This window comes from Elaeis guineensis, chromosome 13 (genome assembly GCF_000442705.2).
Source record: "Elaeis guineensis isolate ETL-2024a chromosome 13, EG11, whole genome shotgun sequence".
NCBI classification, from domain to species: domain Eukaryota; kingdom Viridiplantae; phylum Streptophyta; class Magnoliopsida; order Arecales; family Arecaceae; genus Elaeis; species Elaeis guineensis.
In genome coordinates, this window is record NC_026005.2 from 60,445,171 (window position 1) to 60,464,930 (window position 19,760).

The following is a 19,760-nucleotide window of genomic DNA, read 5'->3' on the forward strand; positions in this document are numbered from 1 at the left end:
TTGCTTTGCATACATTTGACCTATCCGAACGTCGGATATCATAACTAGATGGTTACTCCGATTGGTACAGGAATCAGTTTCTGAGCTACCGACTTAGGTTCATACCTATAGGGTCATACACATTAAAAATTTTTCTCCGATTACATGGCTAATCTGAAGAATTTCGGTGGATGGGGACTCTGGTGAAGAGTCTCACTGGATGGGGACTCTACTGAAGAGTTTCACTGGATGGAGACTCTAGAGAAGAGTCCCACTAGACTTGGACTCTATCATTTATAGAAGATTAATTAGTGATTAGATCATTAATTAGCTTAATTTGATTAAGCATTAAAATCTGGATCAAGTTTGATTGAATTGGATTCAATCAGATCAAGTCTGATTAGGTTATGAGATGACCTAATCGGTAAGGGAGAAATGATCTTGATTTGATTGGATCTATGGCTCAATTAATTTTTTAATTTGATCAAATTTAATTAAGATTATAGGAGCCTAATTAGATTAGATTCATCATATTTTATTTGGGTCTAATTGGATTGGGTTTGAAAGAAATCCAATTGGTTAAACCCTAGAGTCCCAAATGAGTGGGATTCTCTCCCTTACGCAACCCAAATTATCTCATACCTTTTCTTACCATATAAAATCAGTTTGTATATAAAAAAATTAAAAGATAATCCTTCTTTTGTTACTTATTAAATATAAGAATTGGTTTGTTTTGATTTAAATTCAAATTGGTTTGAATTTTAACTTAAAATCTTATCCATATCCTTCCACACGTTGGCAACTTCTGAAGGTGCTCATTGTGTATGAGAAAAAGAAGTTTTTCTAATTGATTTTTATACATAATTTTCTCTGATAAGTCTCTCTTTAAGTTAGATAAAGATGAAAAAAAGTTAGAGTTAAATTAAAATTCAAAATAATTTGAATTGCAACAAACTCCAATCCTTATCCTGTCTTATCTAGTTTGTGCGACAATCATAAAAAGACCACATTTTTGTGTGCCAAATGAAGAAAACTTTTCACCATAAGATACCAGAGAGAAAGTGGAGCAAAATTCCTTCTTTTGGATGTGAGGTTTGGGGGGGTTTCATTCTTCCTTGGTGTGAACAAAAGAGGAGACCGTTCTTCTCTTGGGTGAGAGACCTAGAACTGTTCTATATTTTTGGGTGAGAAAAAAACCAAAGAGAAGAGAATCTTTATCTAATTTTTCTCCATCATCCAACATCCTCCTCTGATTCATCTTTGACATCGAAAAGGTTCGAGATGATCGAAGAAGGAGATCAAGTCAGATCTACCATCAGAAGCCAACTGCGCAAGCTAGCACTCCCGTGGAGGGCTGATCAGTTCGAGAGGCTTTGTGTGGACCATCCATAGAGGCCAGACGCTTGTGTGGCAGTGAGCGACTAGAGAAGACTTTCAGATCTACATTCTCGATCATGGAGTTCGACTATCCATGCTCAAGTATTGGGTTCGAAACCCTAGAAGTGGTAGATTAGATCTATTACTAAATATCATTTTTGGTTCACATGCTTGTCATTTTAGATTCAAATTTTTATGCATATAAATTCATATCATTAATCCATTTGTAAAAGTTTTAAGATCAGATATTATACATATATTAATAGATTAAATAGTTTAATCTAATATTCTTTCATTAAAAAATTTTTGAAATGCATGCATGAAACCCCTACGTATCCCAACAATAATATCAGAGCCACGGTTCGATATGATATAATATTATATGTATTTAGATTTATAATTTAATTTAGATTAAATTTGATATATAATATTTAGATCTAAAATTAATTATATATCTGATCACACAAACTGATATAAGATTGTCCTGTTGTAAGATTTATCCCTTACAATGCAAAGGTTGTCCTAGTTTGTGCTGATCTTTATAAAATTTGATTTTAATTTAAAGTATATAAAATTTATTTATGATGATTATTATCAAATTTTGATATGATCAAAATTTAATAATCAGATCTGAAATGATTTAGATTAGATCTAAATTATTTAGATTAGATGATCTGAGTAGCGAAGTAATCGGATCAGATTTGTCACCAGACTATCCGGTCATAGAAGGTAATAGAGATTAGATCTCTCTTTTTTCATTCAATTAGATCCTCTTATGATGTGTAGGAGTACCATTGTGACTATATCTCATAAAGATAAATATGAAAAAAAATTTTATTTTTTTCAAAATTCTAAGATTGTGTATATAATATATTGTATGAAAAGTAGCTGCATCTTATCTTTGTAAATAAAATCTAGAATCATGAATATATTTAAAATAATTTTAAAATAATTTATGATTAATTTTATTGATATTTATATAGAATTATTTTGATCTAAAATTAATGTAATTATTGTATTGCACCTGTTGAGTCGACTCAGTATTATTTGGGTCGACTTAGAATCTTAGTTCTTCAGCTCAATTTCTGTTGAGCTGACTCATTATTACAGGTTGAAAATTATGATTAATAATTTATTATCAATGAGTCAACTAAGTCTTAAAACTTAGTCGACCCATTGTGATGAGTAGGCTCAACCCAGAGGTGAGCCGATTCAAGTTTCAGATCTAAATGATTATGCATAAAATTAATTATAAAAATATTTAAAAATTTAAAACTATTTTCAAATATCAAACCCCTACCCACAGCCTCAAACTTAATTGAAAATTAAGTTGAACCTATTAAATCTAGAATTATGAATTAAAAATTTAATGTCATTCGCATAAAAATGGGTGATGGGTTTATGGGTTAGCTTGATCAGATCCTCCTAATTGGGTTGGATCTAGGGTTAGAATCAAAGATCAAATGAACTAAGAAGGGAAATTAGATTAAATCAAAATTTTTCTAGAACCAATACAATAGTTGTAGTTGGTCGAATCCATGTCTTTGATTAGACCCAAATGGACTTCGATCTTGAGCTCAGCGGTCGAACCCAAATCTATAAGTAAATCCAATTAAAATTGATTAACCAGTTGGTGTCTAAGATAAGTTTGGCAATTTTGACAGGTGGTTATTAATTGGGAGCTACTCGCATAGATTGAGTCTATGACTAGTTAATAGCATATTCCTCCCACCGATCTCACTTACCTGACCAACATGATGAATCAAGTTTTGATCAGATCACTTAATGATTAGGATTGACCCATGCTTACTAAAAAATCAGTTCGATTGATTTAGGTATTTTAGTTTGACTTGTCTTTATCCTCGACATGACTTGGTGAAGTCAGTGGGAGGATTGATGACATGTTAATTGAACAGGCTTGTTTCTAGTCCACTCTGATCTGACTTGATGAAGTTAGGGAGAGGATTGAGATTAGTTGATCTATGTATTTAATTCTGATAAATTATGTTAACTAAATTTTTTAAATTATTAGATCCATAAAATGAGCTAGTTATTGTGATAACTAAATCATAGCCTCCTATTAAGGTGAATGATAATGGGTTTATTATTTCTGAATGATATTACAGGCGCCATCCGTCTGATGTTTCTCTAAATGATGGAATTATTATTCATCATATAATGACTCTATTATACTATCTGATGAATGGTTGGATTGGTCGAGCCATATTCGGGCCTGATTATTCATTAATTAAAATCACTGAGTAGATTCATATTAATGGTTGGGCCTAACCAGGACTTTCAGTGAAAGCCCATCACCTACTGAAATAAACTTTGGAATAAAACTAATTATTAAAAATTATTTAAAAAAATAATTGGTTGAGAACCTACCCATAGATGCATATAGGATGGCCGAGCCATACTCAGGCCTGTATGCAGTCTGTGTAGATTCTAGTACCCACTAAAGAATTAAGGTAATTCTTTGAATTGAAGATAGAGGCTACAAATTCATATAAAATAGTAGAAAAACCTTTTGACTAAAGTCTATGTCTTTAGACTTGATTAATTCATATACTAATTAGGTCTGTATTTTCTTTTCTTTTCAGAAATGGCTAGTAATTTATCGTTTCACTCACTATTTAACAGTGATGAGCTTATTGAACCAAACTTCGATAGCCAGTATCGGAAGTTGAAAAATGGTCTTGAGCCCAATCTAGCTAAAAAGTTTAGGACTGAATCGAGTCAATCAGACTATGACCCAAATAGACTAAAGAGAAATAAGTAATTAGTTGCTGATCAAGATGCTTATATGATAACACCTTATAATTTCTCCATATGTGACACTACTACCTGGGTATTGAATACTGGAAGTCTAGTTCACATATGCAATTCATTGTAAGGACTTCAAGTTAGTAGAAAATTTAAGAATGACGAAAGATTCCTAAATGTGAGAGATGAAAGTCAAGTTTCAATCCGGACTTTAGGAGTCGTCGAGCTTATTTTCAAGTTTAATAGTGTCATTTTAAGTAATTATTACTATTGTCCATCTTTCTTGATGAATATAATCTCTGTTGGTCTTTTGGCTAAAGATGGTTATAATTTATCAATAAAGAATGATTATTGTGATATCATTATGAATGTGTTACAATAATGCAAGGATAATTAAAAAATGGCATCTATGTAATGTCACAGCCTATAAGTGTAATGTATACTCCAAATAAATATCCAAAGTTAGATAATATCACAGATGCCTATCTTTAGCATTGCAGGCTCGGTCATATTAATAAAAGTAGGATAAACAAATTAGCACAAGAGGGTATCCTCAATATCAATGATTGTGGATCATTATCGATCTATGAGTCTTGTCTTCTTGGAAAGATGACTAAGTCACCTTTTACTAAAAAAAATAAACGAGCTAGTGAAGTTCTAGGTCTAATACATAGTGATGTTTGTGGACCTATGAACATTAGTGCCGGAGGAGGATATAACTATTTCATTACGTTCACAGATGACCTATTTAGGTATGGGTATATCTACTTGATGGAACACAAGTCCAAATTGTTTGAAATATTCAAACGATTTCATAATGAAGTAGAGAAACAAACTGAAAAATGTATTAAGACTCTTTGATCTGACCAAGAGGGTGAATACATTTTCAGTAAATTTCTGACATATCTTGGAGAGAATGGGATTTTCTCACAATGGACTCCTCCAAGGACACCACAACATAATGGTATCTCAGAAAGAAAGAATCGAACCTTGTTAGATATGGTTCGATCCATGATGGGGTTTGCAAGTCTGTCGATCTTCTTTTGGAGATATGCACTTGAGACAGCCTGTTTTATGCTCAATAATATTCCAGCAAATCAGTTAGTAAAACACCATATGAGATATGGTCAGGACGTAGGCCGAACCTCACTTACCTTAAGATCTGGGGGTGTCCGGCTTATGTCAAACGATTACAAATCGATAAGCTCGGACTTAGATCCGATAAGTGTAATTTTATAGGATACCTCAAGAAAATGAGGGGATACTACTTTTTTCTTCCTACTGAACAAAAGGTAGTAAGGCATACTTTTTGAAAAAGAAGTTTCTTAGTGAAGGAACAAGTGCCTCTAAAGTCAAGTTTGATGAAGTTCGACAGGCAGAAGAACCGACAACAGTAACTAAATCTGAACCGAATTTGATAAGATCAAATCTGGAGCCCGATATACAAACATCCTTAAGATGATCCGATAGAGAACCACGTCAGTCGGACAGATACCTAGATTTTTTGATCCGAAATGGAGATCTTGTTGAGCTCGATGAGAACAATGAGGATCCAGTCACCTATATGGATGCAATGCAGAGGTCCGACTCTGAGAAATGGCTTGAAGCCATGAAATCTGAAATAGAGTCCATGAAGATCAACAATGTGTGGACATTGGTTGATCCACTTGAAGGGGTAAAACCCACATGGTGTAAGTGGGTCTTCAAAAGAAAAAAGAGCACAGACAGGAAGATTGAGACCTATAAAGCCCGTCTAGTTGTCAAGGGGTATCATCAACGTTATAGTATTGACTATGATGAAACGTTCTCTCTTGTGGCAATGCTCAAGTCCATTCGGATCATGCTTGCGATAGCGGTATACCTGGACTATGAAGTCTGACAAATGGATATGAAGACAGCTTTTCTAAATGGAGAGCTGAATGAAAAGGTATATATAATGCAACCTGAAGGGTTCACACCTACAGACGAGTCCAAGGTGTGCAAGCTTCAAAGATTCATTTATAGATTGAAGCAAGCATCTCGAAGTTAGAACATACATTTTGATAAAGTGATCAGAATATATGGCTTCATTAAGAATGGAGAGGAACCCTGTATATATAAGTGGACTAATAGTTCAGTAATTATATTTCTTATTTTGTATGTGGATAATATTCTCTTAATCGAAAATGATGTCCCTGCATTATAAGGAATAAAAGTATGACTGTCGTCATAATTCTCCATGAAGGATCTAGGAGAAGCAACCTACATCCTAGGGATGAAGATCTATAGAGATAGATCTAAGAGGCTGCTTGAAAATTCTCAATCAATGTACATAGATATCATGCTAAAATGGTTTAGCATGGAGAATTTCAAGAAAGACTATCTTCCGATAGACCATGAAATTTTTCTCTTGAAGAAGGATTATCCCACAACCCCTCAAGAGAGAGAGAGCATATGAGTAGAATTTTATATGCATCGACAGTGAATTCTATAATGTACGCCATGACATATACAAGATCGGATGTGGCATACTTACTAGGAGTAGTGAGCAGATACCAATCAGATCTAAGTGAGAACCATTGGAAGGTTGCAAAGATCATCTTTAAGTATTTGAGAAATACTAAGGACAGTGGCTCGTTTATGGAGAATCTGACTTGAAACTTATGGGATACACTGATTCCAATTTTTAGTCAGATCATGACGATAGCAAAAGCATGTCGGGATACATCTTTACCCTAAATGATAGAGCTACCTACTAAAAAAGTTTCAAACGGCATACTGTAGCTGATTCTATTTGTGAGATAGAGTACATCACGGCATCCGATGCTGCAAAGAAAGCTATATGGCTGAAAAAATTCATCACCGAGCTTGGAGTGGCATCCTATATCAATGGTCCAATTCTGCTTTATTACGATAGTACTGGAGTCATAGCTCAGACAAAGAAGCTGAAGGCACATTAGCAAACAAAGCATATTCTACATCGTTACCACCTTATCTGAGATATCGTGGATCGAGATAATATCGACCTTCAGAAGATCGATAGAAAGGATAATCTAGCTGACCCATTAACTAAAGCCCTTATGGTAAAGGAGTTCAAAGATCACAAAATGAAGATGGATATACGATACTATACCGAAGTGAGAGTTGTGGAAAAATATGTCTCAAAATCAATCGTCAGCCTGTTAACAATTATACTATTTGATGTAATTGTATATAAATTAATTAATAAAATATTTATTTGATAATTTTTATCATAACCTTGTACATCTTATATATCAAACTTCTATGTTATGATAAATGTCCTTAGGACTATTTTAAATCAATAAAAGAGAATTTATCGTTTAGTCTTTAAATGAGTTTTTGACCAAATGATATGCTATTACTAGGATGATAGACATATCAAGTGTAGGTCATTGTGTGCCATATAGGTTAGTTGACTTCTTAATCAAGGAGCATGAAGATGCTGGTACGGCATGCAGGTGAAATGTAAGAGTACAATTCATTGAACGTGACCAACTCCAGAGCACTCTGCTATCAAGAGTCACTCCAAAAGGATATGGATATAAGTGTCCCTCCGACCTGAGATCACCATGGTGACTTGCAAGCAACTCACTGTGCTTTGATGTCGGACTATCTGAATTTCTAATTCAGGATTGAAAGATTTCTGAGCACAGTCAAATAGTTGTGAAGTCGGTGCGTGAGTCAACATGAAATTGACTACTCTAAGAAATTGGAGAAAATGCTTTGTGGTTCAATTTAGTAAGACCTTGGTCAAGGCAAACTTTGTGAGGAGTCACAGGATTTATCAGGTTGGGACATATAATGAATGTACTATTAAGAATTGACAGTTTAAACTCTAAGTCATCCTAGCATCAAGGATCAAAGAGATGAATTATATGATAACTATATCCAAATAGATTTTTGAGTGTTGCTCTGCATACATTCGACCTATCCAGATATCGGGTACCATTGCTAGATATTTACTCCAATTGATACAGAAATCAGTTTCTATACTATCGACTTAGATTCGAATCTATGGGATCATATACATTAGAAGTTTCTCTTCAATTATATGGCTAATCTGAAGAGTCCTACTGGATGGGGACTCTGCTAAAGAGTCTCACTGGACAGAGACTCTAGAGAAGAGTCCCACTAGACTTGGACTCTATCATTAATGGAAGATTAATTAATAATTAGATCACTAATTAGCTCAATTTGATTGAGTATTAAAGTCTGGATCAAGTTTGATTGAATTGGATTCAATCAAGTCAAGTCTGATTAGGTTATGAGATGACCTAATCAGTAAGAGAGAAATGGTCCTGATTTGACCAGATCTATGACTCAATTAATTTATTAATTTGATCAAATTTAATTAAGATTATAGGAGTCTAATTAGATTAGGTTCATCATATTTTATTTAGATCTAATTGGATTGAATTTGAAAAAAATCCAATTGGTTAAACCCTAAAGTCCCAAATGAGTGAGATTCTCTCCCTTGCGCCACCCAAATTGTCTCACATCTTTTCTCACTGCATAAAATCAGTTTGTGTATGAAAAAATTAGAAAATAATTTTTTTTTATCGCTCATTAAAAATAAAAATTGGTTGATTTTGATTTGAATTCAAATTGATTTGAATTTTAACTTAAAATCTTATCCATATCCTTCCACACGTTGGCAGCTTCTGAAGGTGCCCATTGTGTATGAGAAAAAGAAGTCTTCTCAATTGATTTTCATATCCAATTTTCTCTGATAAGTCTTTCTTTAAGTTAGATAAGGGTGAGAAAAAGTTAAATTAAATTAAAATTCAAAATAGTTTGAATTGCAATAAACTCCTGATTTGTGCGACAATCATAAAAAGATCACATTTTTGTATGCCAAATGAAGAGAGCTTTTCATCGTGAGATATCAAAGAGAAAGTGGGGCAAAAATCCTTCTTTGGGATATGATCTTTGGATGGGTTTCATTCTTCCTTTGCGTGAACAAAAAAGGAGACCATTCTCCTCTCGGATGAGAGATCTAGAACTGTTCTAGAGTTTTGGATGAGGAAAAAAATAAAGAGAAAAGAGTCTTCATCTGATTTTTTTTCACCGTCCAGCATCCTCCTCTGATCCATCTTCAACATCAAAAAGATTTGAGGTGATCGAACAAAGAGATCAAGTCAGATCTACGATCAAAAACCGACTGCACAAGCTAGCACTCCCATGGAGGGCTGATCGGTTCGAGGGGCTTCGTGTGGACCATTTGTCGAGACTGGACACTTGTGCGGCTGCGAGCGACCAGAGAAGACTTCTAGATCTATATTCTCAATATACAGTTTGACTATCCATGCTCAGGTATGGGGTTCGAAACTCTAGAAGTGGTAGATTAGATCTATTACTAAATATTATTTTTGATTCACATGCTTGTCATTTTAGATTCAGATTTTTATGCATATAAATTCATATCATCGATCTATTTTTCAGAGTTTTAAGATCAAATCTTATGCATGTATTTATAGATTAAATAGTTTAATCTAATATTCTTTCGCTAAAAAAATTTTAAAATGCATGCATGAAATCCCTATGCATCCCAACAGAGTCGACTCTCTGTACCTTGACGAACTTCTTCTCGAGGTATTCGCATATCATGTAGAACTGTCACTCTATATGCTTGGACTTCTGATGAGATTTAGACTCCTTAGCAAGGGCTATGGCACTATTGTTATCACAGTGCAGTGCAATGACATCTGATGGCATCACATCCAGCTCTGCAATGAATTTCTTAAATCAGAATATTTCTTTAGCAGCTTCAGAGGCAATGATGTACTTGAGTTTCATGGTCGAATCTACAATGACCGACTGTTTGAAACTTTTTTAGCTAACCAATCCATCATTACATAGAAAAATATATCTCGATATAGACCTTCTATTATCGATATTAGACATGAAGTCTGAATCAGTGTATCCTTCGACTTTCAGCTCCGATCCTCCATCAAAGATCAAGAACAAATCCTTAATCCTTCTTAAGTACTTAAAAATTTTTTTCATAGCAATCCAGTGCTCTTCGCTTAGATTCAACTGATATCTACTCATGACACTCATGGCAAGGGCTATATCGATCAGGTTGTTTACACAGCATAGTATACATAAGACTCCCTATTACCGAAGTATAAGGGATCTTGTTCATAAGTTGGATCTCCTCAAGTGTGTCAGGACACATCTTTTTGGAGAGATAAATGCCATGCCTAAGGGGCAAGAGACCCCTCTTGAAGTTTTCTATGCTGAATCTCTTCAGCACCTCCTCTATGTATATTTTCTGTATGAGTCCTATCATTCTTTTAGATTGATCCCTATAGACCTTTATACTAAGAATGTAGGATGTTTCTCCTAGGTCTTTCATTAAAAACTTTTTGACAACCATACTTTGTCGATGTCAGTATGAGAATATCATTCTCAATCAGGAGCATATCATCTACGTATAATATGAGAAATGTGACACCGCTCCCACTGACCTTTTTGTACACACATGGCTCCTCCTTATTTCTGATGAAATCAAACAATTTGATCACATCATTGAAGTGAGTGTTCTAATTCTGAGATGTCTACTTAAATCCGTATATGGACCTTTGCAGCTTACAGATCTTATGATCACTATCATTGGATATGAAACCCATAGGTTACTTCATATAGATATCTTCTTCAAGATATCCATTCAGAAAGATAATTTTAACATCTATCTGTCAGATTTCATTATCATAATAAGCTGCAACCATAAGCAGAGTCTGGATGAATTTTAGCATGGCCATTGACGAAAAAGTTTTTTGATAGTCATTACCTTCGCGTTGACTATGACCTTTCACCATCAGTTTTGCCTTATAGGTCTTTACCTTACCATTCGAATCTATCTTTTTTTTTATAGATCTATTTACACCCAGTAGGTTCAATACCTTCAGGTAGATCTACTAAGGTCCAGACCTAGTTGAAATGCATGGAGTCAATCTTTGACTTCGTTACTTTCTTTCATTTTTTGGAGTCTATATCTAACATCACTTCATCGTAAGTTTTGGAATCATTCTTAATATCTCTATCTCTCACAAGGAACACTTCCTCTAGATCTTTTGTAAGAATACCTAAGTATCTTTCAGCAGGACGAGAGACCCTATTTGATCTATGAGATGAAGGAGGTACCACATCCATTGGCTCACCATTAGGTTTAGGTTCTTAGACTTAATGCTTTTCAAAGACCTTCTCTTTGAACTCAATTTTTCTCCTACTATCTCCATCTTGGATAAACTCTTTTTTCAAGAAGACAGCATGACGGCTCATAATTACATTGTGATCTCATGAAGATAAAAATAGTATCCCATGGATTTTGTAGAATACCCTATAAAATAAGTTCTAATTGATCTAACCTCTAACTTCTCTGCCTGCTGTCGCTTGACATGGGCCGAACATCTCCAAATCCTAAGGTAACCAAGAGTTGGTTTCTTACCATGTCATAACTCATATGGTGTGATAGGAATGGATTTAGAGAAAACTCTATTCAAAAGATGAATAGCAGAAAGTAATGCATATCTCCAAAGAAAAATAGAAAGATTTGTAAAGCTCATCATAGACCGAACCATATCCAATAGGATCCAATTTTTCCTCTCGGATACCTCATTGAGCTGAAGCATTCTTAGAGGTGTCCACTGTGAGACTATACCATTATTTTTGAAATAGGCCCAGAATTTCTTACTAAGATATTTTCCTCCTTGATTTGATCGAAGAATCTTTATGAGTTTTCTGATCTACTTCTCCACTTCACATCTAAACTCTTTGAACTTTTCAAAGGCCTTAAACTTGTGTCACATCAGGTACATAAATCTATATCGTGAGTAATTATTAGTAAAGGTTATGAAGTAGAGATAGCCATCCCTGATCTGTACATCAAATGGACCACACATATCAGTGTGCACCAGGGCTAATATCTCTGTGGCTCCTTCTCTGTATCCTACAAAGGGTAGCATGGCCATCTTTCCCTGAAGATAGGACTCATAAATTGAACAAGACTCAAAAGTCAATGGCTCCAAAAGGCCATCTTTCTTTAGTTTGTTAAGTTGTCCTCTCCTATATAGCCTAACCTAAGGTACCACAGATATTTTTGGCTAATCCTATCTCTAGATCTCTTAGACTCTACAGTATTTATAATTTGCTCGTTAACAAAACACTCGCATTAACATGCAAATGATAAAGTCCATCAATTAAAAAGGCACATGCAATAATTTTATTTTCAAAATAAATTATGCACAAGTCTTTATTGAAATAACAATTATAATTATCCTATACCAGCATAGATATAAAAATCAAATTTTTACTAACTATAGGTACATAATAATAATCCTTTAAAAGTAAACTAAATCCTAATGGTAGACGCAGATAGTAGGTCTCGACGGTCACAACAGCAACTCTTGCTCTATTACCGACTCGAAGAATAACTTCACCTTCTCTCAGCCCTGTAACTTTCTCTAGATTCTGCATAGAAGTGCACAAGTGTGCACTCGAACCAGAATCTAAAATCCAACTGGAAGAAGAGAAAATCATTAGATTAATTTTAATTACGAGCAAATCAGACATGCCTTCAGAAGGCACCTCTTGATCAAGGACAAGAGTTAATTTCTCAAAACTAAGAATAATTTTTAAATTTCTGAGCTAGTCTTTGTAATTGATCCTGATCAACCAATTGGTGCCAAAGATTCAGGCTGAAGGGTTTGCACTTAATATGGTTAACTATAGAGAGAAACAGTTTCTAATTAGATATTTATACTTAATAAGAGTTTATTATAAAAATTGTAATAAACAAACATGGCTTCCACTATTTTATTTGAGTCTCTTACACTCTTCGAATGAAGAAACAAAAATCTATATGTGATCGATTTCTAGTGGATACTGTGCTCCCACTAATCTATACGCACCTCACCTAACTGTTATTGATAATAAGCAAATCAATGAATGGACAACATCTTGTCCATTGCTTCACTAAGCAAGATACAGCAAGTTTGATGTCTAAGTTCTATTGCCTCACCTAATAGTTATTGGTACATTTCTTAGTTAAGTCAGATCTATTGTTCATCGATGGGTGCAAAATCATCATTGGGTCCCTCACCAAACAGTTATTGGGCCCAACCCCTATTAGATTCCAGTCACACAGTAGAATATGAATTTTAAAAATTTTTAACATGCATGGAAGAAGTTTTAACAATTAAAACTAGCTGACCAGAATGCAAACCCTAGAATCACCTTATAAATTTCAATCAAACCAAAACAAGCATGCATAAGGGCAGAAGTAATACTCCTTGAAGATGACAATCTGGTAATAGAATGACCTCCATAAGACTCTAAAGTAGAAGCCCTCCAATGGTGATCCATACGGGACTGATCGAGTCCTTCTCAACCGATGTAGTGCTGTAGCCTTCTTCACAAGAATACTGTCAGCTTTTTTTTTTCAAGAATCGATTGCACCATTATCTGTATGCCTTCAAATTCTCTACTAAGACCATACCAAGAACCTCTTCTCAAGAGATCTCACCATCCAAATCTGATTTAGAAATCTAACAGTTAGATTTTCCAAACCCTAGGACAAGCAACCCTTGCTTTCCTTTTTCTCTTTTCTCTTCTTTCTATTTTTTCCTCTCTTATTTTTCTTGTCATTTTTCTCTGATTGTTCTTGTCCTTTCCTCTCTTATCACATGCCTAAACACTAAGATTTTTCAGCCCTTATCCCATAGGTGGCGTGCCCTTTATATAAGGCATGAAGGGACGCGAAGGAGACCAAGGAGATGCCAACTCTTGATGCTCCACTTTCTCACGTGGAGATTAATTTCTTCATGTGATTTTAATGGGTGTGGAAGAGTCCTTCAAACATAAGGACTCCTCCCCTTCTGCATCCAATAAATCTCCTAATTAATTAGGCATGTGACAATTAAGGAAACACATGGAATAATAAGAGGTTGTTAAGAGACTTAAGAGAGAAGGACTCTTCCTCCTCACCACAAGAAATAAATAGGGTGGCATTAATTTAATGGCATGGACCTAGGTGGCATGGAGGACTTCCTTCACACATGAAACTTTTTCATGATAAGGTAGAAAACCAATTAAATTCAAACCTAATCTAATTAGATCAAAGGCAATAGGTTAAGCTTAGCTCAAACACTTTAAACTAACTTAATTAGGAACTTGGATTAACATAATGTGCTAGCATATCAAATTAATCTATAGAATTTATAATAAATCCTAATTAAATTAGATCAAGATCAAACTCCAAAGTGTGTGACCCATTGGGTTGTATATCTAGCCAGCAGTGGACTCAGGCTCATGACCTAAACCAATCCGATTGAATTAAGTCAGCCCAAATACACCAATTAATCAAAACTCTTTCTAATTAATTTTTGAATTAAACTTCTTTAATTCTTGTGAGCCCATAAGTCAAGATGGATGTCTTGCAACATATCATGACTATCTGGAAGAGATAGAATTTGGTGAAAAAATCAAAATTATCTTTTAGTGTCAAGTTACCATGCAATTCAATCTTTCAATCATACAACACCCCAAATGAGCTATGGATATGGAACATGTCAAGCTCAAACTCTTATCTATATGTATCTCGATCAGATGATGATGATTCAATTGATGATACATTAGAAACACCTTTCTTATCATCATTTTGCTTTGGTCAAAGATTTTTTGAATCATCAACCTATGAGATCATATAGGATATTCGCTCCCTTTATTAAGAGTGATCAATCTCTTATTGACCACTCACAATCCTCATGCACACTACACCATGTCCAAAATAGCCACACAAGGATCAGAGAATCAAGCTAGAGAATGAACTAAAACATAAATTCTTGTACATAAGGTACTATGGTGATCTTAGATCTGAGAATTACTTGCACAACTCCCACTGAAGAACAACTAGCTGACATGCAAATAAGACTCCATCAGATATTCTCTCATAGGTCAATTCAATGAACTCATTCTTTAATGAGTACCCACATCCTTGTATTAGTGTCATACACAAGTGGTTATGAGATCAACCATCCTTTCCATCGAACATACATAGGATGTGCCAGTTTTACCGGTATCATTAATCTCTAACTTAATGAATCAATGATCAAAAATATTTTAGATCAAGACTATCAAGGATTTAGTGTTGGGATGCGCAGGAGTTTCATGCATGCATCTCAAAAATTTTTCAGTAGAAGAATATTAGATTAAACTATTTAATCTACAAATGTATACATAAGATCTGATCTTAAAACTCCTACAAATAGATCAAGGATATGAATTTATATGCATAAAAATTTGAATCTAAAATGACAAGCATGTAAACCAAAAACATCATTTAGTAATAGATCTAATCTACCACTTCTAGGGTTCCAAACCCAAGACTTGAGTATGGGTAGTCAAACTTCATGATCGAGAACGTAGATCTAGAAGTTTTTTTTAGTCACTCATAGTCGCAGAAGCATCCGACCTCTATGGATGGTCCATACGAAGCCCTCGAATCTATCAGTCCTCTGTGGAAGTGCTAGTTCGTGCAGTCAGCTTCTGATGACAGATCTAACTTGATCTCCTTCTTTGATCATCTCAGATCTTTTCGATGTCGAAGATGGATCAGAGGAGGATGTTGGACGGTGGATAAAAATAGATGAAGACTCTCTTCTCTTTTGTTTTTTTCTCATCCAAAAATACTAGAATAGTTCGAGGTCGCTCACCCGAGAGGAGATCGGTCTCCTCTTTTGTTCATGCCAAGGAAGAAGGAAACCCATCCAAACCTCACATCTCAAAGAATAGTTTTAGACCCTCATTCTCTCTAGTATCTCATGGTGAAAAGCTCTCCTCTTTTGGCACACAAAATTATGGCCTTTTTATGATTGTTGCACAAACCAGATAAGACAGAATCAGGGCTGGAGTTTGTTACAATTCAAACTATTTTGAATTTTAATTTAACTCTAACTTTTTCTCACCCTTATCTAACTTAAATAGAGACTTATCAAAGAAAATTGGGCATGAAAATCAATTGGAAAGATTTCTTTTTCTCGCACACAATGGGCACCTTCAAAAACTGTCGACGTGTGGAAGGATATGGATAAGATTTTAAGTTGAAATTCAAACCAATATGAATTTAAATCAAAACCAACTAATTCTTATCCATAATGGGTGATAGAAGAAGGGTTATTTTCTGATTTTTTCACACACAAACTGATTTTGTATGGTAAAAAAAGGTGTGAGATAATTTGGACGGCGCAAGGGAGAGAGTCCCACTCATTTGGGACTCTAGGGTTTACCAATTGAATTTCTTTCAAACTCAATTCAATTAGATCCAAATAAAATATGATAAACTTAATCTAATTAGGCTCTTACAATCTCAGTTAAATTTGATCAAATCAATAAATTAATTGAGCTATAGATCCTATCAAATCAGGATCATTTTTTTCTTACCGATTAGATCATCTCATAACCTAATCAAATTTGATCTGATTGAATCCAATTCAATTAAATTTGATCCAGACTTTAATGCTCAATCAAATTGAGCTAATTAGTGATCTAATCACTAATTAATTCTTCATTAATGATAGAGTCTAAGTCTAATAAGATTCTTCTCTAGAGTCCCCGTCCAGTGGGACTCTTTAGCAAAGTCTCCATCCAGTGGGACTCTTCACCAGAGTCTCCATCTATTGAAACTCTTCATATTAGCCATGTGATTAGAGAATAACTTCTAATATGTATGAACCCATAGGTTCGTACCTAAGTCGGTAGCATAGAAATTGATTCCGGCACCAATCGGTGTAACTATCTAGCAATGGTATTCGACGTCCGGATAGGCTGAATGTATGTAAAGCAATACTCAAGAACCTATTTGGATATAGTTACCGTATAATTCATTCCTTTGACTCTTGATGCTAGAATGACTTAGAATTTAGACTATCAACTCTTAATAGTACATCCATTATGTGTCTCAACCTGATAAATCCTATGACTCCTCACAAATATTGCCCTGGCCAAGGTCTTACTAAATTGAAACACAAAGCATTCTCTCCAATCTCTTGGAGTGGTCAATTCCATCTTGACTCATGCATCTACTTTACAAGTACTTGACTGTGTCCAAAAACCTTCCAATCTTAAATTAGAAATTCAGGTAGTTCGGCCTCAAGGCATAGTGAGTTGCTTGCAAGTCATCGTGGTGATCTCAGGACCGAGGGACACTTATATCTATATCCCTTTGGAGTGACACTTGATAGCAAAGTACTTCAAAGTTGGTCACGTTCAGTGAAATGTACTCCTACATTTCACCTGCATGCCATACCAGCGTCTCCATTCTCCTTGATTAAAAGGACAACCAACCTATATGGCACACAATGATCTATACTTGATATGTCTATCATCCTAGTAATAGCATATCATTTGATCACGAACTCATTTAAAAACTAAATGATAAATCCTCCTTTATCAATTTAAAATAGTCGTAAAGACTTTCATCATAACATAAAAATTCGATATAGAAGATGTACAAGCTTATGATAAAAATTATCAAATAAATATTTTATTAATTAATTCATATACAATTACATCAATTAGTACAACCATCAACAGGCTGACGATTGATTTTGGAACATATTTTCCAACAACTCCCACTTGTACTAAAGCCAGTCGCTACAGTATCATATACCCATCTTCATTTTGTGATCTTCGAACTCCTTTTCTACAAGGACTTTAATTAATGGGTTGGCTAGATTATTCTTTCCATCGATCTTCTGAAGGTTGATGTTACTTCGATCCATGATTTTTCGGACAAGGTGGTAGCGACGCAGAATATGCTTTGTCTGCTGATGTACCTTCGACTTCTTTGCCTGAGCTATGGCTCTAGTACTATCACAGTAAAGCAAAATTGGACCATCGATGGAGGGTGCCACTCCAAGCTCGGTGATGACTTTCTCAGCCACACAGCTTCCTTTGCAGTATTGAATGTCACGATGTACTCTACCTCACAAACTGAATCAACTGTAGTGTGCTGCTTGAAACTTTTTCAATATATAGCTCCACCATTTAGGGTGAAGATATATCCCGATGCGCTTTTACTATCGTCACGATCTAACTAAAAATTAGAATCAGTGTGTCCCACGAGTTGCAAATTAGATTCTCCATAAACGAGCCATTGATCCTTAGTATTTCTCAAATATTTAAGAATAATTTTTGCAACCTTCCAATTGTTCTCATCCAAATCTGATTGGTATCTGCTCACTACTCCTAGTGAGTATGCCATATCCTGTCTTGTACATATCATGGCGTACATTATAGAACCCACTGTCAAGGCATATAAAATTTTACTCATACGCTCTCTCTCTTGAGGTGTTATCGGACAATCTTTCTTCAAGAGAGAAATTCTATGGCCTATCGAAAGATAGCTTTTCTTGAAATTCTTCATGCTGAACCATTTCAGCATGAAATCTATATATGTTGATTGGAAGAGTCCGAGCAGCCTCTTAAATCTATCTCTATAGATCTTCATCCCTAGGATGTAGGCTGCTTCTCCTAGATCCTTCATGAAAAATTATGACGACAGCCATACTTTTATTTCCTGTAATGCAGGGATATTATTTTTGATTAAGAGAATATCGTCTATATACAAAATAAGAAATATAATTACTGAATTATTAGCTCACTTATATATATAGGATTTCTCTCCATTCTTAATGAAGCCATACGTTCTGATTACCTTATCAAAATGTATGTTCCAACTCCGAGATGCTTGCTTCAATCTATAGATGGATCTTTGAAGCTTGCACATCTTGGACTCATCTGTAGATGTGAACTCTTCAGGTTGCATCATATACACCTCTTTATTTAGCTCTCCATGTAGAAAAACTGTCTTCACATCAATTTGTCAAATTTCATAGTCCAGATATGTTACTATCGCAAGCATGATCTGAATAGATTTGAGCATTATCATAGGAGAGAATGTCTCGTCATAGTCAATACCATAATATTGACGATACTCTTTGGCAACTAGACAGGTTTTATAGATCTCAATCTTTTCGTATGCGCCTCTTTTCCTTTTGAAGACCCACTTACACCCTCTGAATTTTATCCCTTCAGGTGGATCAACCAATGTATACACATTGTTGATCTTCATGGACTCCATTTCGAATTTCATAGCTTTAAATCATTTCTCAGAGTTGGACCTCTATATTGCATCCATATAGGTGACTGGATCCTCATTGTTCTCATCGAGCTTAACAGGATCACCGTCTCGGATCAAGAAACCTACTTATCTGTCTGGTTGATGCGGTACTCTACCGGATCACCTTAAGGATGTTTGTATATTGGGCTTCGAATTTGATCTTATTAAATCTAGTTCAGATTCAGTTACTGGTATTGGTTCTTCTACCTGTCGAATTTCGTCAAGCTCGACTTTAGAGGTACTTATTCCTTCACTAAGAAACTCTTTTTTCAAAAAGTATGCCTTACTGCTGACAAATATATTTTGTTCAGCAGAAAGGTAAAAGTAATATCCTCTCATTTTTTTAGGGTACCCTACAAAATTATACTTATCGGACCTAGATTCGAGCTTGTCGGTTTGTAATCGTTTGACATAAGCCGAACACACCCAAATCTTAAGGTAAGTGAGGTTTGGCCTA